The sequence below is a fragment of the Microtus oregoni genome, unplaced genomic scaffold (assembly GCF_018167655.1).
Source record: "Microtus oregoni isolate MIOR12 unplaced genomic scaffold, Mior012 000019F_ref0000042, whole genome shotgun sequence".
Classification (NCBI taxonomy): Eukaryota; Metazoa; Chordata; class Mammalia; order Rodentia; family Cricetidae; genus Microtus; species Microtus oregoni.
Genome location: NW_024543078.1, coordinates 1844224 through 1855912, shown reverse-complemented (window position 1 = coordinate 1855912; position 11689 = coordinate 1844224). Strand labels below are relative to the sequence as shown.

Below are 11689 nucleotides of genomic sequence, written 5' to 3'. Positions count from 1 at the left end.
GGTGGCCCATGCCTGTAATCCCAGCACTTGGGAGGCAGAGGCAGGCGGATCTCTGTGAGTTCTAGCCAGCCTGGTCTACAGAGCTAGTCCCAGGACAGGCTCCAAAGCTACAGAGAAACCCTGTCTTGAGAAAAGCAGTCATGCTGTTGAAATGGTTAGTTTCAGGGTGAGGCTGCTGAGTGGCAGCCTGAAACAGCAACACACTGTCAGTGTGCATGTTCACTCCTTCCAGTTGTAAACTGTACCTGTTTTTAGCCCAAGCTAGACTTCTCATATAAGCTGTCTGTGGAACTTCCCAGCCCTAGGCCCTACACAAGAATCCCTCCTCTCTATATGCCCCAGAACTCAAGTTTTCTTTTGTAAAACCATCTGGTCTGCAATGTCTTTCCTTTCTCTAATCCTGCTGGAAATAGAGATTTAGATCCCAACTTCATCCTTTGTCTCCTTCAAGTCTCTGTTGTTCACAGGTTCTTGATAGGCGTTTCCTGAATTCCCTAGGAAAAAAATCACCCCAACCTGCCACATCCCAGGCTACTTACTCCCTCTGCTCTTCTATCACGGTTCCTACTTCAATTAGTAGGAATGTCCAAGAGCGATACTGAGTTCAGACTGGAGGAATAGCAATTTAAAGAAAGGGTAGGACAATTTACTCTCTGGGTCGTGGGGCCCTGTCCTTGCCTTCAGACTCTAGAACTACTCAAAATTTTTCAGGCAATAGGTGGGAGATCTAGAAGATAAGATGCCCTGTGCCCGACACTGGCTACTCTAGCAGGCTGCATGCAGAAGCCAGCTTCTGACAATAGGATACTTGCAAGGCTATGTCATAGTGTTGGTACTGTAGTAGCCAGCTGTAACCCTTTAGCACCAAAGCTCAAACTGCACTTGGCAGGTCCAGATGAACAGCTAAATGGAGCAATCTCTGTAGGCTGCAACTGGAGGAAAAGATTTTCACCAACTCTACACTTAACAAAAGCCTGATATCTAAAATATATAAAGAACTAAAGAAACTAGACATCATCAAAGCAAATAACCCAATACTTAATCTGGTCATCACCAGAGCAGGTGCCTCCAACAGCTGATGGGAAGGAAGGAGAGACCCCCATTCAAGCATTAGACAGAGGGAGATCCCATGTTGAAGGTTTTCATTGGTTCACTACAGGCATAGCTCAGTAAACTCTGTGGAAAAGGGAAGGTGAAACTGTAGGAACCAAAAGGCCAAGGACATTAAGAGATTACAGCTGGTAGAGTCTGTTATGGTTTTCTGTCTCGGAGCCTGCTGCCTGCCGCCACATGGCCCACTACCACCATTTGGGACCTACAGCATTTCTGCTGCCTACTGCTGCAGGGGATCTTGCAGCATTTTTAAAAAAATATATAAAAGAGTGAGTTAAATATATAAAAGAGTGGTTTTCTCAGCCTGCCTTGATGTCGGGGTCTTATTTTATCTTATGCCATATTCGTTGATGTCACTGGGAAACCTACTCTTTTTTGGGAGACATGGTGTGAAGTGGATCTGGGTGAAAAGGGAGTTGGGTAAGACACTCTTAGGAGTGAATGACGGGAAGCCACAGTCAGGATGGATGAGAGAATAATTTTTAAAAGAATATATTATTTAAAGTTTTTCAGAATAAATGAGCTAGAAAGGTCCATTTAGGTTCTGTATTGAGAACTGCTGGGAATGCTAGGTAGCAAGAATGAAGGACATCAGGTCACATTTTGTCACCCTTTTTACTCAGACTGGAACCCCAACTCACAAAACAATAATCAAACATGATTTGAATATCTGTGAAAATACCCTCACAGACCCACTAGTGAGGCGTCTTCTCAGCAATTCTAAGTCCATGAAGTATACCACCAGGATTTTCCATCACACAGTTAACATGAACACTTGAATTTTACATAATTGTTCCAATTGCTCCTTGAAGTATCATATTAATTTCATAAAGCAAAGTGATAGCCTCAAATAAGTGTATCTATGAATCTATGAATCCTCCTTGAAAAACTTTCTCTTTACAGAAAAAGGAAACCATCACAGAACACCACAATTGGACACATGCAGAAATCAAAAGGTCACTTTTAGCTGTAATGAGTTCAAGAGAGTATATGCATAAAGAGTTGTATGACAAAGTCATATTCCAGATATGGCATAATGGTGTTTTTCTGAAGATCCCGGAGCCCTGTGCCTTGCCTAGTGCTGTCCTCTACAGATGAATACTATGGGATTGGCATGATGCATGTCTGTAGTGAAGTCCAAGACAAATCTGTATACAATGGAGAGCAGAGAAGTTCCCAGATACAGAGAGATGTAGGTCAAGATATCAAGCTGATGTTCATTCACTACTAATTTTGTACTAGAAGGCTGGAAATCTGGACAAAACAATGAGCTTATACTGCATATAAGATTGCATTTAAAGAGCATAGGCTTTCTTTACTGTCCTTGCCAGAGCACACACACACACACATAAATATACATACATAAATATATATATATATGTATATACACACACACACATATATGTGTGTGATGGAGAAGTTTTCTCAACCAATTATCTTTAAGAGGTGTTACGAAGTTAGGGTGTGACGAAAAACGGGCATGCGCGGCCCAGGTGCTCTCTCTGCATGGCTTCCTCGCAGCACAGGTGAACTTGGACTTCTAGTTCCTGTTTCTGAGTTTCCCCCTTATAATAAATAAGAAAATAATTGTTTTATCTTTTAGCTAGCCTGGTTATTTCCTGAACCCAGTTAATTCAACACATATACATTTATATGTGTATATATGTATGTGTGTATATATATGTGTGTGTTTATATATATATATGCATACATATATACATATGTGAGTTAAGCAATCATATTGTGGTTAAATGAAAATTATTGGGCTGGTGAGAGGAGGGGTGGGGGGAGAACTGTGGATGGACTGTAAAAAAATTGAAAAATAAAATAAAAAGTGGCAAACAGTGATCTTATGATATAATTGCTTTCAATATTTTCATTAAAAGTGACATCAGATCAGGCATGGTAGATTGATTTTAATCCTACTACCCATAAGCCATAGACAGGCACAGCTTTGTAAGTTTGAAGCTACCCTGAATTCCTCAGAGAGTTCTAATACTGGACAGCTACAAAGTGATTTTATCTAAAAAAAAAAAAAAAAAGAAATGCCAAATATACAAACCAAAAAATATCAGACCAAGGGTATAGGCATTTCTATATACATGAAAGGCAGGCATGGGCTCTTGTTATTTCAGCTATACTTGTCATAGGCATGGGGTAAGTTGGAAGTGATCTACTGCTTCCCCTATAAGAATTGTTAGAGCAATGGGTGGCTCTATGACCTCTGCCAGAGGCATACTACAGGCGGAAAATAGCAATAGAAGCAACTAGAACTAGACCTTTGGGAGAACATTCTGATACCAAAAGTATAAGACATTAGCAAGTGTCTAGAGGATTACATCTGACCCTGTCTGTGATGAAGACTCAAAGGAAGTATGAGGGCTTGCCCCAGTGTAGCTAGGCAGGTGTCATGGGAATGATGCTGGGTTCTCTTGCTTAGAAGTAGCATCTTTGAACCAGCTTGCTGTTGGGTACCTGTTGTGGTCCATAAGCACATAGGAAATTATGCAACAGTCCAGGCTTGAGCTTTGGAAGATGTCAGGAGTCCAGATGCAAGACTGGAAAATGTCTACATAGCCTATTGTCACTGATCCTTCTCTAGCCAATACCCATACTGCACCTGACCTGGCAGTCCTGAACACTGGACATTCACGTCTTCTCTAGAGACAGGGATAAGTCTCAGGAACAATGCATTCCTTTTAAGATGACTGACAACACTCTCGACAAAAATTCCACAATAGCCTACATTACCATGGCGGCTTGTGCACAAAACTGTGTGGAGGGAGGGGTTCCTTCCACAGGGGCCATGCTACTCCTCTCTGTATTATTCCAATTTTAATATATATGATGTTGAAGCAAGTACTGCAAAAAATATTTTAAACAATTGAATGAATAAATGAATAAGGACACAGAACTATAAGAAAGGAATCTGTAGAACTATTAAAATACATTTTACAAAGGGGAAGAATAAATGAAGGATGGATGGGGGAAAGAATCAAAGCAATTGTGAGTAAAATCTGGGAACCAGTGACTCCCAAGCTTCTCCAGCAGACTTCAGGGGGATTCCAGAAAGACAAGCCTTTTGTGTACAAATGAAACGGCTAGAGAGAGAAAGGCCTGTGAGCAGGACCACTGACAGGCTGCACTTCTCAGGCATCTGGGTGAGGGGAGATTTAACACTGAACTAAGGACAATTCAACTGCCTTAAGCACTGACTGAAGTAGAAACATCTCATTTCTTGTCTGCCATTTATCTACACACCCAGGTAATAATAAAACTATTTACCTGTTCTACTAGGATTCACAAACCCAACATGCATACAACATGCCTCTGAGGTGGTACCTCCTCTGCACTATGCCCTAGGCACGGCCACATGCATTTCAGCAGTGTGGGAAGAGTCAAAGTGGGTGACAACAGCCAGCATGGCTCAAGCACTAATTTTTTTTGCCTTTGCTTGCAGGGATGCCAGGCTCAGGGTCCTTGCACAGTGACAACCCACAGCTCTGGATCCATTCATGGTGAGCCTACAAGTCATTTGGGGAAAAGGGAGATGCCGAAGGGGAACAAGGGGACTCCACCTTTATCTCTTATGCTCTCACTAAGTCCTTGCCCTAGTGGGGAATACTCTAAGTGGATGACCTGTCCCCAGGCTAGCAGCTGCCCATTGAAGGTTCTGCGGCTCAGCAGCTCTAAGCCCTCACAATCATCTCTGTGGATGGTGACACATCAGTAAACAAGCTTGACTGAGACAGGATCCTCAATTTGAGCCCCCCATGAACTAAGCTGTTGGGCACCTGCCATCATCCCAGTAATAGACCCGCCGTGAACCTTCCCTGAAAGATTCAGTGCCCTTCCCCAAATTCCAAGCTTAACTCACAGGCTACATTTAACTTATAACCAGGTTAACCTCCCCCCACCCCGAAAAAGCATCCCCTCTCTTTTGTGAATGGGTAGAGGAGCAGGGTCCTTATATGCGCTTTGATCTCCAGCCAGAATATTGAAAATCTACCTATGATCCACCCCTGGCAAGAGAAATTCCTGAATCAACTCAGTTTTTGTTTTTCCCATTAATGCATTGAGTGGCCTTGTTTGCTCAATATTTGAGATCTTGGTGCCTGACTGCAGAACACTCTATCTCAAAGCCAAGACAACCCAAGGTTACAGGTTGACACCTGAGCCCAGGAATATTGGGTTAAATATTGTGCATTTAGAGTGCCTGTTTAAAATTGGCTTTAATAGAAAAGTTGCTGGATTCAACAGTCTTGCCCCATCAAATAGAATAGCATTTGCCTAGAACAATTTTCCTTCTCCTCTGCTAAGAAAAGTGAAGTGATACACATTGTCAGCATCTCTAAATACCATGTACAGTCTGAATTCCCAGATAACCCTCATGGTCCTGTTTTATCTCTTCATTTCCTCTTTCCTTCACCTATGCTAGACCATGGGGATTCTTGAAGTTGGACTAAATGCATTTTGCATTTTATTGTTACAAGCTTATGGGAACCAGGGAGTGGAACGTGGTAATTTGAATGTAATTGGTCCACAGGATCTCATACCAGATTTCTCATAAACTTTTTTTTTTCGCTCCCAAGGTCCAGTTGAAAGACAGAAGGAGGGAGAAGACAAACAAAGAAGTCAGGATCATGAGGGGTTGGTCTACTGACAGAGGCAGTGTGCCTGTTCTAATGGGAGCTCACCAAATCCAGCTGGACTGGGTCTGAATGAGCATGTGATCAAACTGGACTCTCTGATTGTGGCTGACAATGAGGTCTGACTGAGAAGCCATTGATAAAGGCACTGAGACTTGTTTTTACGGCATGTTCTGGTTTTATGGGACCCTAGTCTATTTGGATGCACAGCTCCCAAGGCCTGGATGTAGGGGGGAGGGCCTTGGACTTCCCACAGGACAGGGTTCCCTGCCCTCTCTCAAGCAGGGTGGGAGAGGGAGGAGGGAGTGTGGGGGAGTGGGACGGGATTGGGAGGAGTGAAGGAAGTGTAAATAATTGAATAGAAAATAAAATAAAATAAAATTAAGGCAAAAAAAGATTTATTATATAGTGTTCTGCCTGCATGTACACCTACAGGCCAGAAGAGGGCACCAGATCTCATTACGGATGGCTATGAGCCACCATGTGGTTGCTGGGAATTGAACTCAGGACCTTTGGAAGAACAATCAGTGCTCTTAACTGTTGAGTCATCTCTACAGCTTCAAACTCTTATAAAAAATCTGTGGTGGCTCACTAAAATTTCAGAGCTTCAATACATTATTATCTTGACAGTAAGTCTGATGACATGCAGACAGACTTGGTGCTGGGGTAATAGCTGAGATTCCTCCATCTTGCAGGCAACAGGAAGTCAACTGATACAGCGGTGGTATAGGAAACCTCAAAGCCTGCCCCCACAGTGACACACTTCCTCCAACATGGCCATACCTTTTTGAACAGTCATGTCTTCATGGGGACCATTTAAATTCAAACTACCACTCCTCCCTTGGAATGTGTGACAGTTGCCAGGATGGTCCCACAACCTGACTCCTCCTGCCCTTCCTCTTCAGTGTTGGAAACCAGCTCTGCATTTCTTCAGCAGATTTGAGCAAGAGCAAGACGAGTTTTAATAATAGGAATCTTTTCCAAACTGAATTAACTTTTATAAATAAAGGAACCAGAGTGAGCTAGCCAGGTATCAATCTTTTCAATGAAGGTGGTACCCCTCTGCTCCTTTGGAAAGTTAAGGCTTAGCAACTTGGTGAGTTTCTCTTTTGACTGTAGCAACTATGACTCAAAACCAATAACAATACTGTATCTATTTTGTAGGGTTAGTGCTCAGAAGTTGATGAAATCATTCTAACCCCAAGTCTATAACATACTCTCTCGTGCCTGGGCCCTTATGTTAGCCTTCCCCTGCTCAAGGCTGTCATAAATCTCTGGTGGTGCTATGCTCTTCCTTGGTTTCTTGAAATACAAATTTCTGTAAATGTAGAACACCATTGCCAAGTGATTATAGAGACAAGGGTATGTCAAGATATCAGTTTGTGACTGGGCTGTGGTACACAACAGGCAAATCAGATGTCTCAGTAAGCCATCTGCCAGACAAAGAAGCAGCAGCTATGATACAAAGCTTAGTTTTTAAGATGCTGTCTCTGTCTACTGGGAAATCACAATACCTAACAAAATTTGTGTGGGAGATCCCAATCAGCTTCAGCAGGTTTAATGTCTTTGTGGAACAGGCAGGAAAGTCTGCCCGTTAAGAAGTGACATTTCAATTCAGCCATAAATGAGAGAGCAGTCAGGGGACTGACCGGTCTCCACAGTTTTTCCTCCTTCTACCCAGCCTCAGCTGGTCAAGCCTTGAGGATAACACAGAACGCTCCAGTGGACCTGGCACCTGGCAGTTGGTCTGCACCTTAGCACCGTCTCATCCAGAGTCATAGTTTTTGATATTGGTACTGAAATCCTGCTGCTGACTGTGGAAGATAAGGCACCTCAGGACCTGGCTTAGAATGTAAGAGACATATAGGCTCTGCCCTGTAGACCCCGCACTTCCACCCATGACAGAGGTACTTTCCTTAGGGAAAGAATGCCCACCAATTAACAGTAGTCAAGTTTCAGATGGGACACAGTAGACAGGGTGGATACTTACCCAGTGTGTAAGGGGTTCTGACTTCAATTCCTAGCACCACATAAAGTAGCTTATAACAGTTATTCTAGACACTTGGGAAATAGAGGTAAGAGGATCAAAGAGTGAAGGTCTTCTGTATCTGCCCAGGCATTCCAAGTCAGTCTAAGCTACATTAGGTATGACATCAAACCCTCAATCACCAAAAAGCTTCTTGGGCAGAATGCATTTTACCAACTAAGACTCCTTGAGTATTTTCCCCAGCCAGCTAATTTCCTAAAGTAGTCAGGCCCAAAGAGGGCAAACATGGACTCCTGAAAGGAGAGAATCACTGAAACTACCAGATAGAAGGCAATGCCAAGCTGTGGCCCATGTGAACCAAAAGGCCGTGAGTCAGAACATATGCACACTCAACTCCAGGAAATGGCTGCAGTTACAAATACAGACCTGGCATTTCTAGGTCTTAGATTTGTTTGTTTGTTTGCATGTTTTTAAGAGGCCAACTCATCTTTTCTATCTGCATAAATATATTCAGTTGGACAACATGGCACATGCCTTAAATACAAGCATTCAGGAGTTAGAGACTGTTCGAACTATGAGTTTGAGATCAGCCTGGTATAGTCAGTAAGTTTCTAGACAATTAGTGCTATATAATGAAAACCTCTTTCAAAGAGTAAACAAACAAAACTACACAAAACATGTCATACTTATCCTTCTATGTCTCCAAACAAGAAACAAAATATAGGAAAAATGGATTGGATCACCTCTTAGTCACTCCTTGTTCACAAATGCTGAAAGATTTTTAGATGTCATCTCCAGCTTTGGGGACTAGCCTTACCCAGATCAGGTGCTGACTGGGACATCAGAATGACATCACGGCTGGTCTTCAGCTCAGGTGGAGAGAGTACTGCCTAGGAGCTTTCCTAGGTTCCTGCTGCATCATCTCATGTGCTATCCCAGTTGCTCTCCATTCTCTTTCACAGTGCCTTTCTCACTTGCCCTTTGTTGTCCTGAAATGCTCCACTGCAGTGCACTGCCTGAAGACTGGACAGAGCCCTGCCTCTTCCTGCCTGGTGCTCAAACAATAAACCCCTATGCTGTGCTGCAGTCAGGGCTAGTGTAGTACTATAATTAGAGGAAAAACAAAAAGAAATAAACCAACAGATCATGATGACAGATGCTACTGGAATAATCACTTAGCCAAAAAAGGGAGGAAACATTATAGTTAGAAGAGGAATTATTATGATCTGCTGCTGGCTTTTCCTGTCACTTGATTTCCCTGTCCCCTTAAGAGATAAGCCCTGCCTACTCCCCCTCCTGCACCTAGGCAGGCGGATTTTCTGCCTCCTCCAGCTCTTCCAGTCCCTCTTCTGAAAAGGTGGCTGCTGCCTCTCTTTACCCTTTCTTCCCCATCTCTTTCCCTCTCCCCTTCCCCTTTCCTTCTATAACCCATTAAATAAACTCTATCCCCAAACTCTCTCTGCATAGCATACCTGTCTGTCTCTCACTGGCTGAGGTCTCCCACCTGCCAAGGGGACCTGCTGAGGCCTCTGGCCCTCCATGGTCTCCCACCTGCCACTGCCCCACTGGGGACACCCACATCATTAAAAACAATAACATTGGAGAATAACATTGGCGCTTTAGAGAGTAACATGAACTCTAACCTAAGGGCAAGTTCTTCTCATGCTGGCTTAGTTATGGTTTCTATTGCTGGAGACAACATGGCCACAGCAACAAAGGAAAACATTGAGTTGGGGCTGGCTTAGAGGTTTAGTCTATTATCATCATGGTGGGAATCGAAGTGGCACACAGGCAGACATGGTGGTGGAGAAGGAGCCAAGAGTTCTACATCTAGATCTGCAGGCAGCAGATTGAGAGACATTGGGTCTTCTTGAACACCTGAAACTTCAAAGCAAACCCCCAGTGACAGACTTCCTCCTACACACACACATCTACTCCAACACGGCCACATATTCTAACCATGCCACTCCCCTTTGGCCACGCATTCAAATCTATGAGTCTATGGGGGCCATTCTTACTCAGATGGTCACGAAGTCTGTCTGAGTGCAGAGGTCATCACTGTGTCTGGGATTCCAAGGTCTGATAACCATGAACAAGCTGGCGAGTACAAAGAAAAATATTCACTACTGGATTCTACAAGGGAACTGTGTCTGATCTTCCTCCAGGCTCAGGCCATGCTGGTGCCCTGCTGCAGGCGTTCATGGTGGAGGCTGAGGCTGAGGGCATGGACACAGCAGGAAGACTCCCTGACTGCAGGAGCTGAAATGTAGCTTGAAATCTAATTCTTGTTAATAATAAAATCTTGGAGCCAGATATTGGTGGCGAAAGCTTGAAGGATCAGAGAAGCAAAGAAGCCAGTCACTAGAGAATTCTTACCTCTACTAATTCTCAGACCAGAGGGGTGATCCTGTCTCTAATAATCCTCTAATTGCAAGCTTCTACTGACCGCCTAGCCTGCTGCCTCAGGTTGCATATCTTTTGTCTCTTCCCAATTTATATTCCCATATCTGCTTAGCCATATCACTCTTGTTTCCACCTCCCTAGTGTAGGGATTAAAAGCATGTGATTCCAAATTCTGGGAATTCTGTGAGCTCTGTTTCTCTTTTATACTGGATGAATTTCGTGTAGCCCAGGGTGACCTTGAACTTAATGATATCCATCTGCTCCTGTCTCCTGAATCCTGGTATGAAAGGTATGTGCCACCATTCCCTGGCTTTTAGTGGCTTAGCTCTACACTGTGACCTTCAGGCAAGCTTTACTTGTTAAAACACAAACAAAATGTCACCACACTGAAATAACATAAATTTCCCAGTGCCCCCCCCATCCATGCTCAGGTATGAATATCATGGGGGGGGGGATGTCTTGGAAAGCAGGATTGGACTCCCAGAATATCAAACTTCTTTCACTGTCAGGATACAGTGTGGATGAAGATGTGGTTTGAGGCCTACCCTCCATGAGAAACTTGAGGATTCCTGCCCAGACATGGTGCAGGACTGTGGCTCTCTAGACCAGATAGGAGGTCAGTCTAAGATGTCTTGTGCTGGAGGGAACAGATGTGAGGTCTGTGGCTGGACTGATGGGGTGGCCCATGAGTAGGGAGATTCAGCCCAGCCTGTCAAGAACCCTAACAGAAGGAGACAGAGGCTCTCTTCTTACATGTTGGGCTGCAACAGAGGGGGCAAGCAGGCCACAGGGCACTTCCCTGGCACAGCCCCTTAGGAGTTGTAAAGCTGCAACCCTGATTGCCCTTCTTATCATTCTGGTTTTCTGTAGCTTCCCAGATATTAGCTCAAGGCAAAAGTGGTTCAAAGAATTCAGTAGAGCATTGGAACCCACGAAGCTGTCTTTTGACATCACCATTAAGTTCATTCTTCTGAGTTACTGAATAGAAGAGATAATTGTCAACTTTGGTTGCAGATGTAATTTAGATACACAGCCATCACCCACCCTTTCAGATATCTGGACTTCCTTGGCTGGAACCAATCTTTTGCTTATACCTTTAACACTCATTTCACAAAATAACCAGAAACTGCCTCAGGAAGAGAATTCTAAACTCTAATGTGATTTCTCTAAGGATAGTGAAAACAGTGCTGGACCAGCAGGGATAGCCTCGCCCAGAGCCATGGGGACCTCAGTGTTCTCAGAACAAGTTCAGTAATTGGAAATGGTGCCTTTTGTTCTTATTGGAATAAACTGCTTTAGTGACATGGACCCTGAGTTTTGGTTGGCTGAAGGGGACTCCAAAGGCAGTATTCGGAGTTCAAAACAGTGGACAAATGCTTTTCTCATCACCTTCCAATACAACCCAGGAAAGAATCTTAGCGTTTTCAGTGCTCCTTTAAAAGGAGAGGAAGACTGCACAAAATGGCACCTTCACTGTTTTGCATGACTTTAATTTCAGGATAAAATAAACAGGACAAAACAAAGAAATAATGCCAGA

The 11689-nt window shown here is 43.7% G+C and overlaps 1 pseudogene; it reads right to left on the bottom strand.

Annotated features, from left to right (window-relative positions):
* Nucleotides 1-3881: 3881 nt before the first annotated feature.
* On the bottom strand, nt 3882-3972 carry LOC121459944 (annotated as a pseudogene).
* Between the last annotated feature and the right edge of the window lie 7717 nt (nt 3973-11689).